Genomic DNA, 23,271 nt, shown 5'->3' on the forward strand with positions numbered 1-23,271 from the left:
CAATCCTATTACAGTATTTTTCACATATAAAGTAATTGTTTAAAAAACACTGTAACAGGGCACTCAGTAATCTGGTAATTTTTTTGGTAATTAAAAATCTGGTAATTTTTTTTGTGCACTGGTAATCATATTTTTTCAAATAAAGACAAGGTAACGCTAATGTTACATACAGCAAACAGTGAAAGTGATATGAATATGACACAGTGGGCAACTGCAGCATATTTTAAAATGAAGGATTTAAAGTTTTTCGATCACGTCTCCTGTGAAGCTGATCTTCTGTTCGCAATCACTCACTTCGCATGGACCGACCGTCACTCACAGTAACACGTGTATGCAGCCTACAAATGCACACTTCACAAGATATCACAGCTGGATTCGATTAAATCTGCAAGGTTTGTGAAATTAAATGTTTATAAAATATTCCGAGATTTCTCAAAATAAAAGTCCCGCTTCCAACAAATCGGCCAATCAGAAAGATGTATCGAAATATATCAGTCGACCACTAGTTTTAAGCCTACAAAATATTTGCCAATACGGTTAGAAAAAAGTAATTCAAGATGAATTTTCTGTAAACAAGTCTTACTATCATACACAGTGTTGCTAAGTAAATTTAGCTTGTTTTAATGATGTTTAGGGACTTTTACTGGAAAACATTGAGAAAATACTGCTTAAGATTTTTTTTTTATGTATAGGAAAAATTCCAACACCAATTCTCCAAATCCCACTTAATCCCTTCAAGATGTCGACAATCAAATTCAGTGTCAGCAAGCACTGAGAATCACTAATGATTCTCACCACTCAAGGTGAAGCCTTCTGGAAATACACAAGATTCACACCAGACTCCAAAACTGATGAAAGATTTAAATGCAGAAACATAAATCAATGAACAAGTTTGATCATCGGTATTAGAACTGGCAGAAATAAAAGGTAATAAAAGTTTCACAAAGTGGTTGTAATTATAAAAAATAAAGTAGCAACTGTGAGAAATAAAATTGCAATTAAGATAAAGACAGAATTACAAAAATAGGTTTCATCTTTGCTTGAAAAACAAAACAAAACCATGCACTGCCTTTTCATACAACGTTTGGGGGCTAATTATAATAAACATACAACTAAGCAAGTCGGGAGCCACAAAATAAGAGCTGATGGCCCAGAAGCAGCCTGCAGGCTGTTTGTTGAGTAATTTGGGTGAAGAATATGATGCTCACTGGACTTTATGCCTTCTCACAGAGGTCTCTCAAAAACAAGCGCTCATTGAGACTCACCGGTGGTCTTACACAAATCACAGACAAATCCTGTGGGATTTACCACACAAGCCGAAGTCTTCACCATTATGCGATGCCATCTGGGCTTTTGAATATCAAACAAAACACGAGAATGATGATCGCTTCCCCGGCAACAACTCTCATAGAGAACGGCCATGCTAAGAAAAACTTCATTGCCTTTTTTCCTTCAATCATTTCAACTTTGACCTTGATCCCAAAAGCTTCATAAATCAAAGCCGCTGGCCATCCATGTTACAATCGTCAAGCAATGGATTACACCTTGCACTTGGGATGTGAGATCCATTAAATTGCAATTTAGCCGAAACTTATTTTTCAAAACAAGGGAAAGTGCCAGTCATCAGTTTCATAGGAGCGAGTAAGTCTCTGGGGTTCACTCAGAGACTGATGAGTGGAAAGATTAACACTTCATTTACAGTCCCTGCAGACACACCGTGACCATAATGAGACACAGGAAACACAGGAAAACAAAATGTATGTGCTTTCCGTCAAGTAGTGTTGGTCTGCAATGGAGGGAAATTTCTGAAATGAAAACTGGGGACAAATATTGTACAGCAGTCAATATCATATCGATGAACTTTCTGTTATAGCTATTATGTATCAATTAAAATCATATATATTTCCATATTGATTGAGTAATGTTAATTTTATATATGTAATACATATATTACTTTTCTCTTTACTTTTGAATTATGCATTGTATTGTGTAGTGTTTTAGGTTTAAAGAAAATAAGAAAATTTTTCTTAGTGTATAGTATATTTTGCTCTGTTAACCTCAATTAACTTCAGACTAACAGGTAAAGTTGATTTTATTGTTCAAAGATTGTTATTTTAATTTTTTTAACTAAAAAAGTATGCACAATATCTACAAAATACTGTACATGCATACAAAGATACCAATAGTACAATGCAGTATGACAGTAATAAAGTACTAAAGGACACGTGTTAATGGCAAAACTAGCACAAACAACTGAGGCAATTCTTGCCACACTTGGAATAAATTCCCTTTGGAAAAAGTCTCTTTTGAACACATAGTGATTTCTGAACACAGGAAACCAACAGAGGGGACTGTCCTCAGAAAACAGGAACATCTTCACCATAAAATATAGATGTGTAAAGTCTGAGCTAAGAAATTGTGGAGAAAAAGAGGTTAAAAACAAAAAGAAGCCAACCGAGCAAAGAATGAAGAGTTACTCCTACAGTAGGAGAGCGTTTGAGTAATACAGGAGCCCTCTGACATCAGTCAATGACTGTAGACACATCATCCGTTAGAGCCCAATCACGATGAGGTTCCACACCATCTATCAGCCAAGCTCTTTCTCCACTCCTACAATTAGTATTGTTCCAGTCTCAGCCTCCCTCTCAGCCCTGCGCCGCCTGTCTCCCCGATGCCGTGTCGCCCTGATGAATGCACCTCTCTCGCCTCCATTGATTTCTCTTCAGGCTCAGGTCCTTTGTTTGATTTGCTAAGTACTGGAGTGCTATGACTGAGGTGTTACACAAATTTCCCTCCCTCTGGCTTCCTCTTCCCATGTGTTCATGTGCCTACTTCTCCCCAAAGGCATGACTTCACTCGGGAAGAGATTATTTTTCACATGGCAAACACAGTGATCTATAAAGCCGTGAACTTTAGCCAATGCTCTGGCCCATGGCCTTTCGGCCCCGCTCTCAAACAAGACAAGCAAAAAGAGTTGTCTTCTTAAACAGGACAAACACAGTTTGTCAATATCTGTGTGGGGAATAACGACAATCAGGCCAGACCCGCATATAAAATCCAAACTGAACTCCTGCTGGGTTGTCAGTATGCCTCCTTTTTTTTCTTTTCCCAAAGTGCTTGCAACAAGGACATGGAAATAGATAAACATGCTGGCCTAAAATATCCCATTTCATCCAGACCTTGGAGATTCCCAGCATGGAAGTCATTCAAGAGCAACTAATGAAATAAAAATCTGCATTGTGTCCTCACTGCTAGTCTGCTACAAGACAATAATTACATAAGTTGCTCAATTACTAATAATGCCGGAAAATCGTTCTGCAGCTCAACTGGATGTGCATTTGACTGCTCATGCGAGCAGCTGCAAGTACGGGTGTTCTCTGCAAAGCGGCCGCTTCAAAGTCTGACAGTAAACAGGTATCAAATTTATTCAGTACTTGGTGCTACAAATAAAGCAGAGAATCATAACATGAGATATTTTGAAAATATTGGTAGCAAGCTGATACTTTTGGCATCCATAGTTAAGACAGCAAAGAATAATACTGGCCAGTTGAATTGCCATCTGAGCTACTGTGCTAAATGTCTTCTTGTTACTATCTTAACACGTGCAAACTGTCACAATTCAGGCCTCTGCGTCCTTGCACATGTGTGCACGTTATAGAGCGTCAGCTCACTTGGGACGATCCTCAGCGGGAGCAAAAAAAACAGCAGGGGGGCTGAGAAGCGAGCCTTGAGGCACTCCTACAATACCCCCACCCACTAAATATGGATCATTACACAAGCGTTTATGATCTCATTTCTCCTCTCTCTTCTCCAAGGCCCACAGACACTAATCAATTTGTGTGGCTTCTTTTGATCTGTTTATAGATGCTCTTGGCATGTTAAAGGCTTGATTGAATCCCAGGCCAAATATCAGCAAGGGTTGACATGTTCATCCTGTGTTCATTTGTGTTCGCTGTTTGAAGACACTCTGCACAAGCTTATTAAGAGCTGGGTGTGTGAAGATCATTTTGTGTGTGTTTATGTGTGTGTGTGTGTGTGCATAGTTCCCCAGCAGTAGAAGGAAATTACTAATGCATTTGGCACACTGTGAAGCATCTCTTTGGGGAATGAGGACTGTGGGAGGAGAGTGACAAACCAATGTGACAAATGAAGAACACATTAATGGAGGGACAAACGGAGGGGAAAAAGAGGTGAAGACACGTGAGCAATCAGGTAAAAGTGAAAGAGAGAGAGAGACAACAAGAGTGAATGAAGCTTGACTGTCAGGTGAAAAGCACCATGAGCCTTTAATGCTGTCAGTCATAGAGGCTGAAAGATCTGACAACAATAGCACGGTGGCGGCCGTAAAGTGGACAAGAAGCAGGCCTTTTCCAGGACCCCAAATGCCACATTCATAATCTTCCTGCCGATTCCAATCAAACCTCCTGGCTGCAGCCTGACAGACTCTCTCAGCCCAGCCGCTGACATCACGGCAACACGTGCCTGTAAATTATAGAGCTCGGAGAAAATGTTTTCAGGTTCTAAACCTGAAGGGAATCTAGGAAGTGTGGGAATAGCCTCTGTTTCTTCCGTGCTTCTGAAAAAACTCTTACTCCAAGGGACACATTTAAGATTATTTAAGGATATGATATATTCAATGCAAATACAGTGGAGGTACATCTGTCCAATGCATAAAAAAATCAGTAGAAGCTTTAAAACGTTGATAAATAGTATTGGTTTGTGTTGTGAGTTTGCGTGTATGTCCAAGGGATATTTGTGTGGATGTACAATACATATTTTCTTAACAAAAATGTATTCCTTTGACAGAAAAATAAGGTAGGAGAAAATGAAAGGCCACAAATGAGCCAAAAACATGAAATTGACAGAATGATGGATGCAAAAAGAGAACAAAAAAAAGACATGTGAGCTGCCTTCCTAAACAACATTTTCATCCATGATGGTGGACAGAATAGCAAGAAACCATTATATATGCTCTAAATTTATTTACATGGTTCAATTTAATTAAAATTGAAGTTGAGCCATGTTACTCAATATTTGTGGATCTTTTAATCTTAAGAGTTCTTCAATCTCTGTTAGAAACTATGCTATTTTGATGCAACGTTCTGCACGTTGTCACTGCCTATAAAGAACATTCCATTTTGACGAAGACGTTCCCTTAGAAGGCAGCTGTCTAGGCAGTAACCGGCAAGGAAGCTCACTGGGTTTCAAAACAGAGCTGTAGAGTGTGACATGCCCTATAGGTGAGTGGGCACTGTGCCTCTCCTGTCTTCGGGTGACCCTGATTCTCGACCTGTCACCTGCTGCTAAATTGACTCTTATGTTCCAATGAACCAGGACTGAAAAGCTTCTTTAAAGTAGCACAGCGGGAGAAGCGAGGAGAGATTATTTGATTCAATTTAAGGCAGAAGGCTTCAACCCTACAGAGCCACAGTGTTGAAAGCTGGATGCTAAATGCAGAGGTGCTATTACCAGAGATGGATTCATTAATTTTCTGCTTGTCGCTTTACTGAGGATGACAGCGGCACAGACTCCAGTGAGCCAGAGAGGAAGAGTACTTGCACACCCGCAACTTCACACAATTAAGCATGAAAGCAATTTAGGAGGATGAGGACATGACACGCGTCTCTTTCTGCTCAGCTCTGAGGCTAAATACATTACCTGCACGTCGCCTATATTTAATGTGTGTGGGGGTGGGTTAGAAAGAACAAAGGAAGGCGATCGCATGAAGACAAAGAAGGCAACAGGAGCTTTGTTGGTATCAATACACTATCAAAAAAGAATACATACAAAAAGTGCCATGCTTTATTTTTTAAAGATATGATATCATGGTAAAACATGCTTTTTAAACATGTACCACCAGAAGATAAAATTATCCACTACACCTTGCTACACGGTAACCTTACACCAGAATCACCTCTAGACTATTGAGTTCACACACATTCAAAATCCCAATGTAGTCCCTGGGTTTCAGGGTAATGCTATGACACTGATTGAAACACCTTTAAGTACCATTATTTATCACCGTAAATCAAGTCCCCCCTAATAATTAGAAATGGTTAAATTTTCTCCCTAATATTTGCTATTCTTGATGCCGGTTTGCTGCACTTCATTAAGCACTGCTCTGTATGTTGTTAGGATGAAAACATTTTTTTGAGCAGGTTCTGCTTCAGTCTTCTAACTCCTCAATGTCAAAATGACTGAGATGACCAATCACATCAAAGGTGACAGGCTTTACTCTTCACAGAAGCCAAACATGAACTCACAGTGACACTCCAGGTTTCACAGTGTAAGAGTGCAAGTTAAGATATAAACCTTTAATATCTGACAACTGTTTTACAATAGAAATATTCAACGGCAGACTTTTTTTTGGTCAAATTTCGACGTTTTGAATTAAAAAATATAGGTTATCTTTTAAGTAATTTATGCAATTCATAATTTAATGCGACAAGAAAGGAAACAATAACAGAGCCGTTTTCATCATAAAAGGCATGTTTAATAGTTAATTTGTACATATTTTAAAATTATAATTTGCAAATAGCTCAAATAGATTATAATAAATTCTAGTTATTTTAGTGACATTCTCAGTGCGAAAAAAACTAAACAATGAGAAAAATACATTAATATTTCATTCATACTCAAAAGTATTTATGAACTGAAATATATATTTTTTTACTGTTTTACGCAATATTTCTGTGTGCTATACTTTTAATGTATTTTTGTGTATACCACATCATTAGCTAAGGGACAGTTCAACCAAAAATGAAAACATTTTCATAATTCACTCACCCTTATGCAGTTTCAAAGCTATATGACTTTATTTCTTCTGTGGAGCACAAAATGAAATATTTTAAAGAGCCGTTTCAACTGTTTTGGTCCATATAGTGAAATTCAATGGGGTCCCCCATAAATTTCTATTATATGGACAAAAATCTTATTTGTGTTCCACAGGAGAAAGAAAAGTTTGGAACAACATGAGGGTGACTAATGGCTGAACTATTCCTTTAATGTTTCTAGTAGTTTCAAGTGGTTCGGAAAATGAAACCAAAAAATAATCTCTTCAAAAGTGTGAATGGATTCTTCATCGGACTCTTCATTCTTCATCTCAAGGGAGACGAAAGCCTCGTTAGAGTCGAGCAATGCCCTGGGAAATGTCTTAATGTCCTCAAGTAAATACACCCTCAGTACACATTGTTCTTGCATCGCCGCCTTCTCTTTTCCTCTTTCTCTCCATTGCAACACACTGCAGGCTCCCTCCATTGATTTCATGGATGAACACACAAAATTCAAATGCTTGCCAATAGATGTGTGTCGAAGACTTGACAGGGCACAGCTAATTAGCAATGCTGATGATCGGCTTAATTAACCATGTTCTGCTTTCTGAAGAGTGTGAGAAGGAAAGAGAAGGATAAACCCATTTTGAACACATTTTTGACCATGCTAACTCAAGCTAAAGCAGGGTTCTTCAAATCCGGAATTGGAGCTAAACTGTGTTTGATTAGGGTTGGAGTTAAACTCTGCAGGACAGTGGCCGACAGGGCCGGATTTAAAGAAAGCCTTGAATGCAGTTTTAACAGCCATTTTCTCTCACTAACATGCCACTAACCTTTTCTAGCCTGATTCATGTGTCTATTGCAAAGCGTTGAGAGAATCACTTACTTTTATCCTTGTCAAACTGACTAAGGTGACTTGTTGAGCCGCGGCTAATGGGTTTACACTTGAAGAATACAAAGGGTCATGATAACTGGTAGCATCAGTTTGGCATCACAGGTGTCACATCTGTTTCAGTGCTTGCAGCTGAAAGTTAATATCACAAGTTCAATGTAGATTTAGCACTGAGGCTTTTAGCTAGTAATAAATCTCCTAAGAGGTCCAATGACAGATTTTGCCAAAGTGTTTTCCTTAGAAAGAAATGGCCATGGTAACAATGTTGTGACAGAATATTTTCTTGTCAACAAAGCAATAAATTATTCTGAGAAACTTCTAAACTGTTCCAATATTAATTTGTTTATTTTATTATAAGGCACAATTTCTGTTTAAAAGATACTTTTAAGCCTCAAGTTTTGTAAAAACAGAATACAAATAAAACTGCACACACAGAAGTCAATGTGTCCAACTTGAACTCTTTGCAAAATCTGTCTTGGGAAATATCTTGTTCTTCATGCAAAATTCCAGATTGCACTGATTGCTGGTGAAAAAAAAAAAGGATTTTTCCTGCGGAAAATTGCTGAACAACGGTAAAGGTGGCCGCATCTTAATGTTTAGGGTTACAGACCCCTATGAAACACTAATAATAATTATTGAAATAAAGGTATTTTGGTAGTTAAAGGGATAGAACACCCAAAAATTAAAATTCTGTCAATTACTCATCCTCATTCAATTAAACCAATAAAACTTTTGTTCATTTTCAAAACAAAAATGATTATTTTCTTTTAGATTTAGATTTAGATTATATTTAGATTTCTATCCCTCCTTCGAAAGTCCAGGCAACCAAAACTTCCAACGGATCCAACAAAGACATTAAGGGACTGTAAAATGAATCGAGACAGGTTTCATAAAAAAATGACTTAATTTGTGTTTTGAGGATTAATCTTAATTCTTTAAACATGAGGATGAGTAAATGATGCAAGATCTCTTTAACATGGCAAATTTCTGAAGATAAGATTATATTATTATAAATAATAGGCTACATTAAAATTGTTTAAATAAAATAAACACAAACTGTATCTTGAGATCATTCACTTAGACCTAAGAACAGGCCTCAGTCATTACACTTGGAGGTTACTGGAATATCTACTCCTAAGGTCTTGTTGCAACAAAATCTGGTTTTATTCGGTCTTTAAGTACCACTAATGCCTCTCTCTCCGCGTCTCATCTCCCTGGGGTGACCTGTTTTAGTGTGACATGACTAACCAGACTAATCTAATGGCTGGAGAAGAGAACCACTAAGTGCTAAATGCACTGAATAATTTAGCACAATGTAACTCTAATGAGGAGAGTCTGAACTGTTCATTGAGGTAGCCTGAGACAATGCATGTCCGTGGCCACACTCGCACGCTAATACACACAAACATTATGCCCGATCAAACTGCTTTTGAATCAGGGGAATCAGGGGAATCAGGGGAATCAGGGGGATCAGGGGAATCAGGGGAATCAGGGGAATCAGGGACCCCCCCCCCCAAAAAAAAATACATATATATATTTATTTATATTTATATATATAACAATAAAAAACATTTTTTTATAAATAAATATATATATTTTAATCTTTTTAATTACTAAAAAAATATATTATTATATGTTCCTTTAATGCACAAACGTGTAAACAATGAAAGGAAAATTCAAGAGAACACACTCGCACCTCTCTCAGTTCAAGTCTAATGACAGTTAACCATCATTAAGTGACAAACGCACAGAGCATGAGTGACCTTGAAATGCTGTGTCTTCACTCCCTGAGAAAAGAGCCGAGCTGACCCCACTTAAGAGTCAGGAGAGAAGGAAGACTTTCCTCATTGATTTATGGCAGCGAGGTCTTCCTGCATGTGGCGGCGCGCTCATAACGGAACACGCGCTGCCTTCACAATTTAATTAGAGCAGCCTGAATCTCAGCAGCGGTACTTCTGCTAGAACCACCATTTTTCATTCGCCTCATTAAGCAAAAGCGTGGATTTCAAACCGTCCACGGCTGGGTTATAGAGCAGCTTTCAAATGAGCTGATGAGCAGACAGAGGGAGGGGGAAAAAAGGAGAGATGGAAAAATAAATGTTAATAAGATATGCTTTTTCTATAAAGCTATTGGAATGTAAGATCTGCAGAAATGGGTAGAAGTCTTTTTATAGTGAATACAAGATCATGTGACACTGAAGACTGGAGTAATGAGGCTGAAAATTCAGCTTTGCCATCACAGGAATAAATTACATTTTAAAATACATTAAAATAGAAAACAGTGATTTCAAATTGCAATAAAATGTCATAATATTACTATTTTTAGCACAAGGGACTTTAATAAAAACGTTAATAATACAGACCCCAAACGGTAGTGTGTTTACAATATAGTTAATTTAAAAAAGTAAAAATCATTTTACGGAATATCTTATCTTATACAATTTGCTTTTCAAATAAATATAAAGGATACTACATTATTTTTTTATTTGAAACAAGACAAATGATTAATTTTAGAATAATCTTTTGCAGTGTAGACTTCAGTGAAACATCCATAGGGGACGGAGAACGTACTGTACATGCCACGAGGCAGAGAAATATCACTCCTCGGAACAAAGGCAATTAGCTGACATTAGAATGTACTTGGGCAGTGTTCATGGTCTATCTCAAAGGTGTTAATGTGCTACAGTAAGTATTAAGCCTGGATCCCAGAAAGGTGACAGCTGCATTAGCGACCTTCTTCCTGATTAACACGGCTTTAAAACACCAAGGAACAGAAGATGAAAATTGTTCAACATGAGCAGCCGTATTCCAGTAGAGATTTCATTAAGTTTTGTGTCAATGTTTGTACTGAAAAAAGAGATCAGAGTTCCTGCGGACACTGGAAACCTAAAAATATCAGGTAATTTTAAAATTGTGATTTTCAGGCCTGTGCCATGTTCAGCTTGAACATATTTCAATGGATAGAAGTAGCTTTCTATGAATGTTATAAATTGTATAAATTGATTTTTATCCTTATTGTTTAATCAATAACATCTTGAAAAGTCACAGATATTTGTAGTGAGAAAACCCTGAGAGACAATAGCTGTCATCCAAACTCTATAGAGTTCTGCCAAACTGGGAAAAATGAAGAATTTGAAGGCAAAGCAAGTGCACTCCAATGATGTTCCGAAGGTTAAACAACATAAATGCTTTCTAAAATACCTAATTAAGGCCACATTATGGTAGTATTGCATATATTCTTCATGGAGAGAGCAATCCTTGAGTGCAAAGCTAAAAATTCAGATTGTGGTCTATACAGATGTTGATATCAAATAAATCAGTCAAGTTTGAGGTTTCATGATGTTTACTTGCCTTAAAAGATAGCCAGTATAGCCAAAAGGTTTTTGAACACAGCTAACATCTTTAAAATTTCAAAACTGAAACATGACCCTGTACATGCAGTATGATCTGATAATTGGACATTAAATTACATCTGGTGGAAGGATTGAGACAAATGTTGATTAAAATATGTAGTAGTCTATACAATACTACAGTAAAAACTACAGTAATATTTTGAAATATTTTTTACAATTTATTAATATTATTACACCAGTCTTCATGTGTCACATGATCCTTCAGAAATCATTTTAATATTCTGATTTGGTGCTCAAGTAGCATTTCTTATTATTGTCAATGTTGAAAATAGTTCTGCTGCTTAAATACATATATATGTGTGTGTGTGTGTGTGTGTGTGTGTGTGTGTGTGTGTGTGTGTGTGTGTGTGTGTGTGTGTGTGTGTGTGTGTGTGTGTGTGTGTGTGTGTGTGTGTGTGTGTGTGTGTGTGTGTGTGTGTGTGAAGTGAAAACTGCAAAACATTTACTTGAGATATAAATCTTTCATAACATTATAAATGTCTTTACTGCCACTTTTGATCAACTTAAAGCATCCTCGCTACATTTTTTTAATTGATTTCTTAATAAAAGTATTAAAGAAAATATCTTACTGAATCTAAACTTTTAAGTACTTTCTTGTATATTCCAAATTCCCTCAATTTCCCCCAATATGTGTGTATCAGAGGTCGACCGATAGTGGATTTTGCTGACACCGATAACTAGGTTGGACCATACTTGCCGATAATCGATTAATCAACCGATAGTTTTTAAAATGGATAAAAAACAAACATAAAACTATAAGTAAAACAGTGCTGAACTTTATAACAAAAAAAGTACTGAACCACAAAAATGTGCTAAATGAAATAAATATAAAAATATACAAGTATGAATATGAATTTACATGTATAGTCTCACTTTATTTGCTTCTATTTTAGAACACTTGATGATCTGAAGTTGATGATGTTCCACCAATCAGCTATCAGTGCCGATTAATCGACAAAGCCGACGAATCGGTCGACCTCTAGTGTGTATGCTTTAAATTTAGATTCTTATTAGAGTATTGCATTGTTAGCTTAGCAACATGCTAGCATCAAACTATTGTAATCAATTGTAGCTCAAATATCCTATGCGCTATACATGAGAAGGGCTATAAAGAGTGTTCCAAAATCATCACTTATGAGGTTCTATGACAGTGCCTTGGAAGGGAGGAAGACATAGATAACAAGGTAGCTCAAAAGGTTTCAAAATAGAACTAATATCATTAAAATCCAAAACTGAAACACAATCCTGTACATATAACCTAATAAAAGCACATTACTCAACATAAGCTAGAGTAACTCGACAGTGTTCTTCTCCATTACTCAGGACCAGCTACCTCCAGATAACTGCAACCTGAAGCCATTTTCTAAAGGCTCAAAAGTTTACTTTGCCATGAAGAAGAAAAGAGGAGGAGGAGGGTGGTGACCTTCCTCCTCAGCCCACTCAAGGACTCTCATCAGGCCAGAGGCGGCGGGTCAGCGAGGGTCGAGGTATGAGGGAGCTGCAGGACGTGATCTGATCTAGAATTCTGAGCACTGAGAAGTTCTAGCATTATAAAGGCACTATTTCATACGGAGATGGAAATGATTAGCAACTGTCTTCCTTTCATCCTCATTTCTCTCTAACCCTCCCAGTTAGCACGCACGTATCAACACGCTTGTGAAAGAGTGTCTGATCTGGATAACATTGCAATCTATTTTAAGCATCATATTTGTGTACAAACTTCTGAAAAACAGCTTGAAAAGTGGAGATTAACATATAGTTGCTCCAAAAAAGGAAGATCTGAATACTTAAGCCACACTTAAAATTGTATTAATTGAACTTAATCAAACCAAGCAGCATCTGCAAGCAAATGATGCTAGAACCATTTCTTAGAACTAGATTCACTCTTCACTAGGGTTGGTATTGTTTGAATTTTAGTGATTTTGATTAATTCAGTCAGTAATACAATAAGAACAAATAAGCAAATAAAAATGTAAGGTTCAGAAATTGAAATCACATGTAAAACTACACTACATAGTTTTCTTTTTATACATAAAATATAGATTCATCCTCATTAAAGTTACAAAAGTAATTCAGTCAAAAGTTATTTTGTTCTTTGATCATCATTAATGACAGACAGCAGCAGGTTTATTAGGCTGCTGTCACTTTAAGAGCCAATGCACGGATCCAATATACTGTTACACATGCGTTTTCTTTCTCAACCATTTACGTTCACTTAAGACATAACTGACTGTGTTTACGAGGATATTTTGACCAAATTTTGTGTGTATTTGTCCGGTCAAGGGCAAGAAGATGTTAAGCGAAGAGAAATCAAGCGTAGTGTTAGGGAGGTCACGTCAGCCAAGCTCGCATCAGCTGTCTCTCAGCTGAACATTTCCACCTGAAAGTTTGCAAATATTTAGCAAATCTTCATTTGAAACAAATTTATAATTTACAGCCTAATTTTTGTCAAACGTCTTGCTTGAAGTTGAGGTTTGATATTTTCTATCTGCACAAATAATCTGAATAAAACCAGAATAGCGATATGGCTTAGGGTTTGTCTGATTATCAAATGGCAAAGTCTGCAATTTCATTAAATGGATATATGCGCTGTGTGTTTCTTAGTGAAGCACATCACTGTGTTCTTTTACACATGAGCCGCTCATGATCTGGTGTTTTCTAGTGTCTCGGAGCAGCTCGGTTCGCAGTAAATGGGTTTGGGTTGCTTGCCAAAATTGGGTCGCAAGACCATTTTGAGCGAGTTGCAGAATGTGTAGTCAAAGAAACAACAGCAACAAACATAATTCTAAATGTTTTTCTGATGCGAGACTTTAATTTTGAAAGACATGCACAAAAGCTGTTGACTCTTCTCTCAGAAGCAGTTTAAGTAAAACATGCCTGAGAAAAATGCTTTGCCTGATTAAGTCTGCTGTCAGATGAGATGTTGTCAGGCTATATGTTAGTGTCATTACTCTAAAGTTATTTTCATAACTTGTCACAAAATAAAAATAATTTCTGTATTTTTAATGACTATGGTGGCTCATACCAACTTAATAACTTTACTGTATTATGAAAAAGTAATTTGTGACTGCTATTTCATTGCCTTACCTTATACGATTTATTCATTAGTGTTAGTGATATTCTTACAATTGTTTTTAAGTGGGAAGGTACTTGCGTGTGCGTCAACCATTTTTTGAGAAATAAATCTCCTTTTAATTCCAAAAAATGTGGGTTGCGCTTAATGATCAAGGGAAAATGTGGGTCCCATGGCCAAACCAGTCGAGAACCACAGGCTTATAACATGCCTTTGGGAACACAACATGCACCAATCATCTGCTCAAACTTGGTTTGAGAAGCGCTTATAAACCGGCTGTTGTTAACAAAAGAGAAGCTTTAAGATCTCTCCCTGCAGTTTTATGCTAAAATAAAGCTTGATTTGAAGAAATTAAGACAGGCGTAAATATTAGTATTGTAATTTTACATTTTTACTTAAAAGTAAATTATTCTTATTACTATTATCATATTATTGTTCTTAAGTACTCATTTTCTTATTTTTACAGACAAATATTAGTATATTTTAACCTAATAATAATGATGATAATTTTGACAATTATTATTAGTATTAGTATTTAAAAGTCTTATTGATATATAATCACAAAAGTTCATAATTATCCAAATTTTCGTGCAGCCCTGCGGCCGGTTGCATAAACATAGCCATAATGTTAAGACAGTGTCTTAAGTTCTAGTATGACCTACTAGCAGTTAGTCAGGGGCAGTCAGTCTTAGTTTTCGTTATCAAAGTAGGCTTATCTACGTTTTTATGTAACTGATTTAAAAAAGCTATGAACCTTCTTAAAGAAAATAAATTGATGTCTAACTTGTAAGACTACTCTTAGAGGTTTATGCAACCGGCCCCTGGTGTTCCCTGTAGACTGACAGAATGACATTCTATCATTGTTGATGTTTTCGCAACATTTATGATTTCGAATGTTTGTGAATCTGCTGTTTCTAAGACATTTATCTGATGTTTGTATACAAATGTGACATTTAAAATAGATTGCTAGATTGATAGAAGACATCATGCAAACCTTCTTCTCTCTCTCCGAACCTTGACACCTCAGACAGACACACAGGGCTTTCCGATGCTAACACAATCTGGCAAGCATTCAATCTTAAGTACAAGATAAGAGAGATTGCAGCAGGGACTACCGTAAAGTATAGCATGTTTTAAACTTTATTAAACCTTGTACGAATTTCATTTCACTAATATTCATGTCTACACTTAATACAAAGCAGATAAGTTAAAGAAATGCATTAAGGTACTCAGTATGACTGTAGACCACCACTCTCAGACACCATATCGAAGATGGAGACAAGTCTAAAGTCTAAATAAAACGACATTTGATATTCAGTAATGAAATCAGACCCACTTAAAAACTTTTAAGACTTCACTTACAGCAACTAAGAACATGAATACAACACTTCAAAAAGGATTATATGAAGTTATATTACCTGTATTACACCAAGTCCCAGAGCATCCAGACAGCATGGAAAGAAAGAGAAAATAACAAACGTTAGAATCCAATATAATGTTTTGCACAACATTCAAGAACAGTTTGAATGTCTCTTATCAAGAACAATTGAGCTTTTTATTTCATAAAGTGTGATTTCTCCCCCACTTTAGACTGATCTGCTGCACTTCAGTCGTGACTCTTTAAAGATATGCAGATTTTATAATAGGTGAATATGCTGTTAGTATTTAGCCATTAACATTTTGATTTGCAGTCAAACATTCTGTACAAGCTTCTACAACCTAACTTTAACAGACTGACAGCAAAATCACATAAAATTGCGATTTAAAGTGCTGCGGAGGATGTAATTTTAGACCAGTTCTGTTTCTTTCTTTTTTTTTAATGAAATATTTTAGATACAAATTTCACACCGCAAGGTGGAAATTTCCACTTTAGTACAAAGCTTGTTGGAGAAAGGTGCTTTTTATGTTGTAACATTTCTTTCATGGGCTTTCCCTATTTATTCAACAAATACTATTGAGCTTTTGGAAATGATTAGAAATAGCTTAAATCAGCCTAAAGTGGATTGCAGGTCTTAGCAGAATAAAACTGGTACATATTGCAAGTTGAACTCAAACCTGTGTCACCTTGGTGAGCACCATAGCTCAACATGCCAATGCGTTAACAGCTACACCATGACTCCAACTAATTATTTCATTTTGATATTTGATCATTTTGTAGTTGAAAATTAAATCAGCCTACAATGCTTTACAGGTCTTAGCTGGTTTAAGATGGTTTAGCAGGTCTTCCAGTATAAATCCCTCTAAAACCAGCAAAACAAAACAGCTAAATACAGGAGAAAGAGAGAAAAAAATAAACTGTTACATGTTGCAGGCTGGACTCAAACCTGTGTCACTAGTGAGCATCATGACTCATTGTGTCAATTACTATGTGCATTAACTGATAGTTGCTTCATTTTGATAACGATAAAAAAATAAAATAAGTTTAAATCAACCAAAGTTTCTTTGCTGGTCTCAAAACAGACCAGCCAAACCAGCAGAAACCAACTTCATGATCAGCAACCTTACTTTGGCTGGGTTATGCTTATTTTTCCCCAAGATAATCTTAAATAGAATTTATTTTAAGAAAATACATTATATGTATTTACATTTTTCTGTCATTGAGAAGTGGAATGAAATGAGTTTATATGCTACACACCAATCAAGGATGGACAGAGGCAGAATCCAACCATCTCTCTGAGAGCTCAATAATTGCTCTTCTTGTAATAATCTGTGTGTGAGTGTGTGTACGCAAAAGAGAGAGACAGATGAGAAGAGGTATTTAATTATGTCCTGGAGTGCTCATGCGTTTAGATAAGCTCTACCTGTCCAATCGCAGTGAGGTTTTGCACAGGCCTCCATAGCTTTCAGCTCAATCCGTTCCACATAAAGTAGGCTGAAGGACAAGCATCGCTATACCAGTGTGGGAAAGCATATTTAAAACTGGGGACAGCAGAGGTGATCTATACCTGCCAGCTTTATGCCAATAGAATCAGACAAAGGTTAAATTCTGCCACACATAGGTGAGGTCGTGGTTAAATCCAGCCTGGAGAGATTCTGATGTCTATATATGCACTACTGTGTCAATAACTTTTCTCTAGCTGAAGGGCACAGATATTGCAAAAAGAAAAAGAAAATGTTTTTATTATAGGTAAAGGTGAAATTATACAGAATATTATTCATTCTTGCTGTTTTTCTTTTCAAGAAACTTATTATTATCAATGTTAGATAATAAGATAAAAAAAGATAAAATAAAATAAACATATTCAGCAAGGACATGATCAAATTATTTAAAGTGACAGTAAAGACATGTATACATTTTACAAAAGATTTCTATTTTCAAATAAACGCTGTTATATATATATATATATATATATATATATATATATATATATATATATATATATATATATATGTTATATGTATATAACGCAAATATACTGTAAGATGGCGTCTGCAACCTACAAAGTTAGATACAAACTTTACAAATTCAACAAGCCATATAAACAAACAGGCATTCAGAGAAATAGGACAACTGGCTAGATAATCTGAGTGTAAACAAGGCAGGCAGAGGTGCGGGGAAAAATAGCAGATTTTGGCAAATCTGGCAGTAAGACACAAGTACAGTCGGCACGTAGAGTGGAGAGATTCCGCACGGACGAAAAATAGGTCACACTCAGCTTATTTGTTTAGCTAAAAACAAAAGAAAGAAAAAAACAGCAAGGGGGGAGGGGGGTGTAGAGAGAGAAAGAAAAAAGTAAAGAGATGGATTTCAGCCTCTCATGGCCATTACTGGATGTAGAGTCAAGGATATTTGTCACATGGAATCAATAAAAACGTCTTGGAACAGCAGCACATCATTCACTATTACCAAGTATAGATGGCAACCATCATTATGCAAAAATTTCTCTCGAGATTCGCATGCAACGCTCACACATTCTTACCGATCAGGCAAAATAAGCAAAATTTAACCACCAACCCAAACTCGGTAGCAGTAAACAGTATACAGTTTCACAGGACAAAGTTTGAAATGTAGACTTAAAGGGATAGTTCACCCAAAAATGAAAATTCTGTCATTAATTACTCACCCTCATGTTGTTCCAAAGCCGTAAGACTTTTGTTCATCTTCGGAACACAAATGAAGATATTTTTGAATAAGAACTTTCTGTTCCTCCATTGACAGTCTACGCAACTACCAATTTGACGCTTCAAAAAGTTCATAAAGAGACTAACTAATCCATTTGAATCGAGCGATTTAGTAAAAATTTTCTGAAGAGACACAATAATTATATATACGAAACAGATCGAATTTCGGCTTTTATTAACATATACTGTAAGCATTGATCAGTGAAAATAAACAGAAGCTCAACCGAACCTGCTTGACGCACAAGAATGAACCTGATTGGTTCTTGTGGAAGCTCAAACGTGCTGCGTAACACAAGAATTAACCTCACTGGTTCTCGTACGTCAAGCGAACATGCTTGAGCTTGTGTTTTGATGTATGTTTATATATATATGAGTCGACGTTTATTTGAATAAAAGCTTAAATTATATCTTTTCATTATATAAAGCAACCGTGTCTCTTCAGAAAATTTGGATTAAACCACTCAATTCATATTGATATATATAAAAACATTTTAAAGCATCAAAGTGATAGTTGTGTATCTTCAAAATATCTTATTTTGTGTTCCGAAGATGAACAAAAGACTTACGGGTTTAGAATGAGATAAGGGTGAGTAATTAATGACAGAATTTACATTTTTGGGCAAACTATCCCTTTAACCATAAATTTCTATGCAACTTTCCCTAAGATGCGTAATCTCTAAAAACCCATATAAGGGCCAGCACCTTTCTGAACGCCCTCTTTTATATTCCAACCATGAGTTGGTGGCCTAACATCTCATTGATTCCTTTATTATTGTGCGTTATGACATTTCACATTTTGTCAGTTCAGCTCTTTTTGTCCGTCCCTCTCGGCCATGATTTCAATTGCTGATTGCTCCACCTCAGTCAGAGCTGATTTGATGAGAGGCCCATAGAGTTATTGCTTCCCTCAGTTAAGCTTATTGCACCGACCGACTCGCTCTCTGAAGCTTTATGTGGCGCAGACGAAAATAATAACAAGGGGGACATCAGGGACGCATGACATCTTGGTGACAGGCTGAATGGCAGTGCTGTCACACTCTGACACTTCTTTTTTAGCAGTGTCATCACATTTAAGTGAAGGGCCTCTCTCTCTACACTGAGCCATTAGCCGCGTTTCCACTGTCGGGCCAGTGCGAGCCAGGGCTTTAAACGGGCCGTACCGGGCTAAAAGCCCAAAACACACTGTGTTTCCACTGTCGGGCCAGAAGCTCTGCAGCACTTAAAAAAGGATGTTTTCTCAGAAAACTAATCAGAAACAAATCACTGGAAACAGCGTGATTGCAAAACAAACATAAAGCGACCGTTTGCTGCCATTTTTGTTATTTACTTGAATATTTAAAACCCAAGCATCGATGTTTTACCACAGGTTTACAATAAAAAAATGATGCATTTCCTGACAAATATGGCAAAAAAATAAGACAAAAACCGGACCGAATCAAAACGCAGAATTCGGTGCCTCATTTCGGTGCCACTTAAATGCCTCAGCTCTCAGTTGAAATATCTGCCCTCTGGTTCTCTGAAACGGACGTAAGAAACATCATCACCGCATGTGATTGCTAACTCTTTGACGCATCATCAACTTCTAAATTCAAATCTGCGTTTGCGCGTTTTGTTTTTCCCCCCCTTTTTTCATGAGCTGAACTCAAAGATCTAAGACTTTTTCTGTGTACACAAAAGGCCTATTTCTCTCCTATTTCTCTCCTATTTCTACCTTATTTCTACGCTGTCTGCCATCTGCCCTGTACAGTAAAAACCGGGATTCATCCGTGAAGAGAACACCTCTCCAAAGTGCCAGACGCCATCGAATGTGAGCATTTGCCCACTCAAGTCGGTTACGACGAAAAACTGCAGTCAGGTCGAGATCCTGATGAGGATGACAAGCATGCAGATGAGCTTCCCTGTGACAGCTTCTGACAGTTTGGTTATGCAAACCGGTTGTTACAGCAGCTGTCCGGGTGGCTGGTCTCAGACGATCTTGGAGGTGAAGATGCTGGATGTGGAGGTCCTGGGCTGGTGTGGTTACACATGGTCTGCAGAGGTTGTGAGGCCGGTTGGATGTACTGCCAAATTCTCTGAAACGCCTTTGGAGACGGATTATGGTAGAAAAATGAACATTCAATTCACGTTCCAGACAATCTAAAGAACAATGCAGATTTTCACAGCTTCTCACGGGCAGTCAAAGACTGGCTTTTACACCAGTCCTGTTCACACTAAAAGCACCAGACGGGTATCTGGCCATCAGATGATACTCTCGTGGGTACCATTTGATGGCTTTTACACTGTATTGTGTTTTGTGTGTTTTTGAAAAATATATATATTATATATCCATATATTTAGCACTTTATAACATTGCAACTAGCTAATTTTGCACACAAATTGGTAATGTGTACTTTATATTTGTATATTGTACCTTCTTTGTAAACTGCCTTTTTATATTGCATTAACCGTCTTTGTTATATCATTTTTATATGTTAATTGCCTTTATGTAATTTTAACTTTGTTATGTAATTTTAATTGTGTAGGACTACAGATGGAAATTAGCATAGAGCTAAATCTGGTGCAGCCATCTTTTTAATGTAACTGCACATTGTCCTGATATAAATAAACTAAACTAAACTAAAAACGGGCAAAAGCTCTGGTGGACATTCCTGCAGTCAGCATGAATGAATGCGTTTGGGATGCTCTGGATCAGCGTATACGACGTGCAATAATCATGCTGTCTAATCAGCATCTTGATATGCCACACCTGTCAGGTGGATGGATTATCTCGGCAAAGGAGAAGTGCTCACTAACACAGATTTAGACAGATTTGTGAACAATATTTGAGAGAAATAGGCTTTTTGTGTACATAGAAAAAGTCTTAGATCTTTGAATTCAGCTCATGAAAAATGGGGGCAAAAACAAAAGTGTTGCGTTTATAATTTTGTTTAGTGTATTTACTCTATTTATTCTATCTAAAAATTTTATATCTAAAATTGTACGAATTTGTTTTTATTATTAAAAAATATTCTTTAATGTCACTCTTTCCCACTAGATGCCATGGCACTGCCTCACAAGAACAAAGACCCTAATTATCACCATTTCCCTACAATGACCAACAAACTCCTACAGACCAGAGTTTGGAGATGTGGTCACTCTCATCTCTTCGGGTAGCCAATCGTTAAACAGGACGAGATGAGGGCCATTCCCGTCCACTGCATCGCTCCCTGTAGCCCTGTGTGTTGGGGGAAGATATCATGTCTAATCATCGCCTGATTTCATCATCCGCCACTCTCTGTTACTAATCTGTGCAGTTAGCCACTGAGCTGAGAATCATGACTCAACATCGCCTTGCCAGTGTTTACTCACGGAGCCTGAACAAATGAAAGGGGGGAAAACGTCTTAATGATTGGGTCTGATAATGAACATTATTTGTTGGTGCGCCATTTATGGCCCGTTAATAGCTTGGCTTGGTCGCTGTTGTCCTGTGCAATTGCATCAAGGGAAAAACTGAATAAACAAGCTTAATGAAATCACAGCACAGAAGCAGTCGGAACTTTCGGATACAAGAAATTGGTGATTTATAATAGTGATGGCTAAAAACATAAAATGTTGTGTTGATAATGGTTCTAACATGCCACCCAAACAAAGTTTCCCATACAGCCAAATTCTAGGACTTTTGCAGTCTTTGTTGCTGTGCAGAAAGACAAGAAAAAAGAAAAAAAGAAAAAAACTAGCTCTTAACAAATTGATATCTGATGAAACCACATATGGACAAAGTTTTCTCAACTGTTGCCAACTGCACTTTTTTTTTTTTTATCACATTTGCAACCATTTTAGTTGCAGTCTGGAGCCCTAGTCACCAAACAAAGAAACTGTCAATTTGGTCCAATTGGTTGGAGTGGCGGATATTGCATGTGCGCTGACACGTTGCAGTGATTTTAAACGGTTAGTTCACCCAAAAATTTTACTCACCCTCACGTTGTTCCAAATCTGAATGAGTTTCTTTCTTCTGTTGAACACAAAAGAAGATATTTTAAAGAATGTTGGCAAGTTGACTGTAGCCATTGACTTCCATAGTATTTTTTTTCCCTACTATGGAAGTCAATGGGTGCCGTCAACTGTTTCATTACCAACATTCTTTAAAATATCTTAATTTGTGTTCAACAGAAAAAAAAAAAAATTCATACAGGTTTGGAACAACTTTTTTCATTTTTGGGTGAACTATTCACTTAAATCCAGCTCGAGTCAATTAGCTACTCTATCCCTTTCTTCTGATCCTTCTTACTATAATTTCCTCTAATCTGTTCCATTAATAAAAGAGGCAAAAAGTCCCCTAAAAAAAAAACACAAAAAGAAAACACATTTGGTCTGAAAGTAGAATTTCAGATGTATAGCTTAGTCTCAGTGCTAAACCGGCAGAAGGAAACCTTGTCAAAATTGTTTATTATTTAATGTGAAGAGAGAAATAAAAGGTACGTAGAACAAATTCTCATGGAATTCAGCAAGAGGATTTTCCATTTAGTTTTGCCTGTAGCGTTGTATGTGTAGCACACAGCATTGTTCACCTTGTGTATGCATAGCAAACTCTATTATTCATAGTGTCATGTCCTCGGTCATTCTGTGTCTCGGAAAAGCCTGTGGCGCAGACAGCTTTCACCCATTAGAGCTCCGAGAGGTGCCTATCTCTCACAAGGGGCAGCGTTTTACTGTCAAAACCTGAATTCATCTCCGCCATGACTAATTCTCTTGTGTCCAGCTAAGTGGCTAGGCTCATTTAGCATTATGTAGAGCAAATCAGAAAAGCTTGTGATGAAGTGGGTGAAAAAGTCGACCCTTGTCGACACAAAGGATTAATCTTAGACGTTTCATCAGTGTTAAGTAAGTAAGGTAGGGATTTTTTTTCTTTAGCTTTCACAATTTGTCCATCTTCCTGTCCTATTTTACTGATGGAAAGACTTTAGGGTGACAAAAAGTAGTGTACGGATAAAGCAACTTTAGGACATGCTAATATGCTAGGTT

General features: G+C 37.0%; 1 protein-coding gene across 1 annotated transcript in view; it reads right to left on the reverse strand.

The window, feature by feature from the left end:
- ptprga (protein tyrosine phosphatase receptor type Ga) overlaps positions 1-23,271 on the reverse strand; it is a 259,858-nt gene that overhangs the window by 126,856 nt on the left and 109,731 nt on the right. The window lies entirely within an intron of this gene.

This window comes from Leuciscus leuciscus (assembly GCF_965113295.1).
Source record: "Leuciscus leuciscus genome assembly, chromosome: 23".
Taxonomy (NCBI): Eukaryota; Metazoa; Chordata; class Actinopteri; order Cypriniformes; family Leuciscidae; genus Leuciscus; species Leuciscus leuciscus.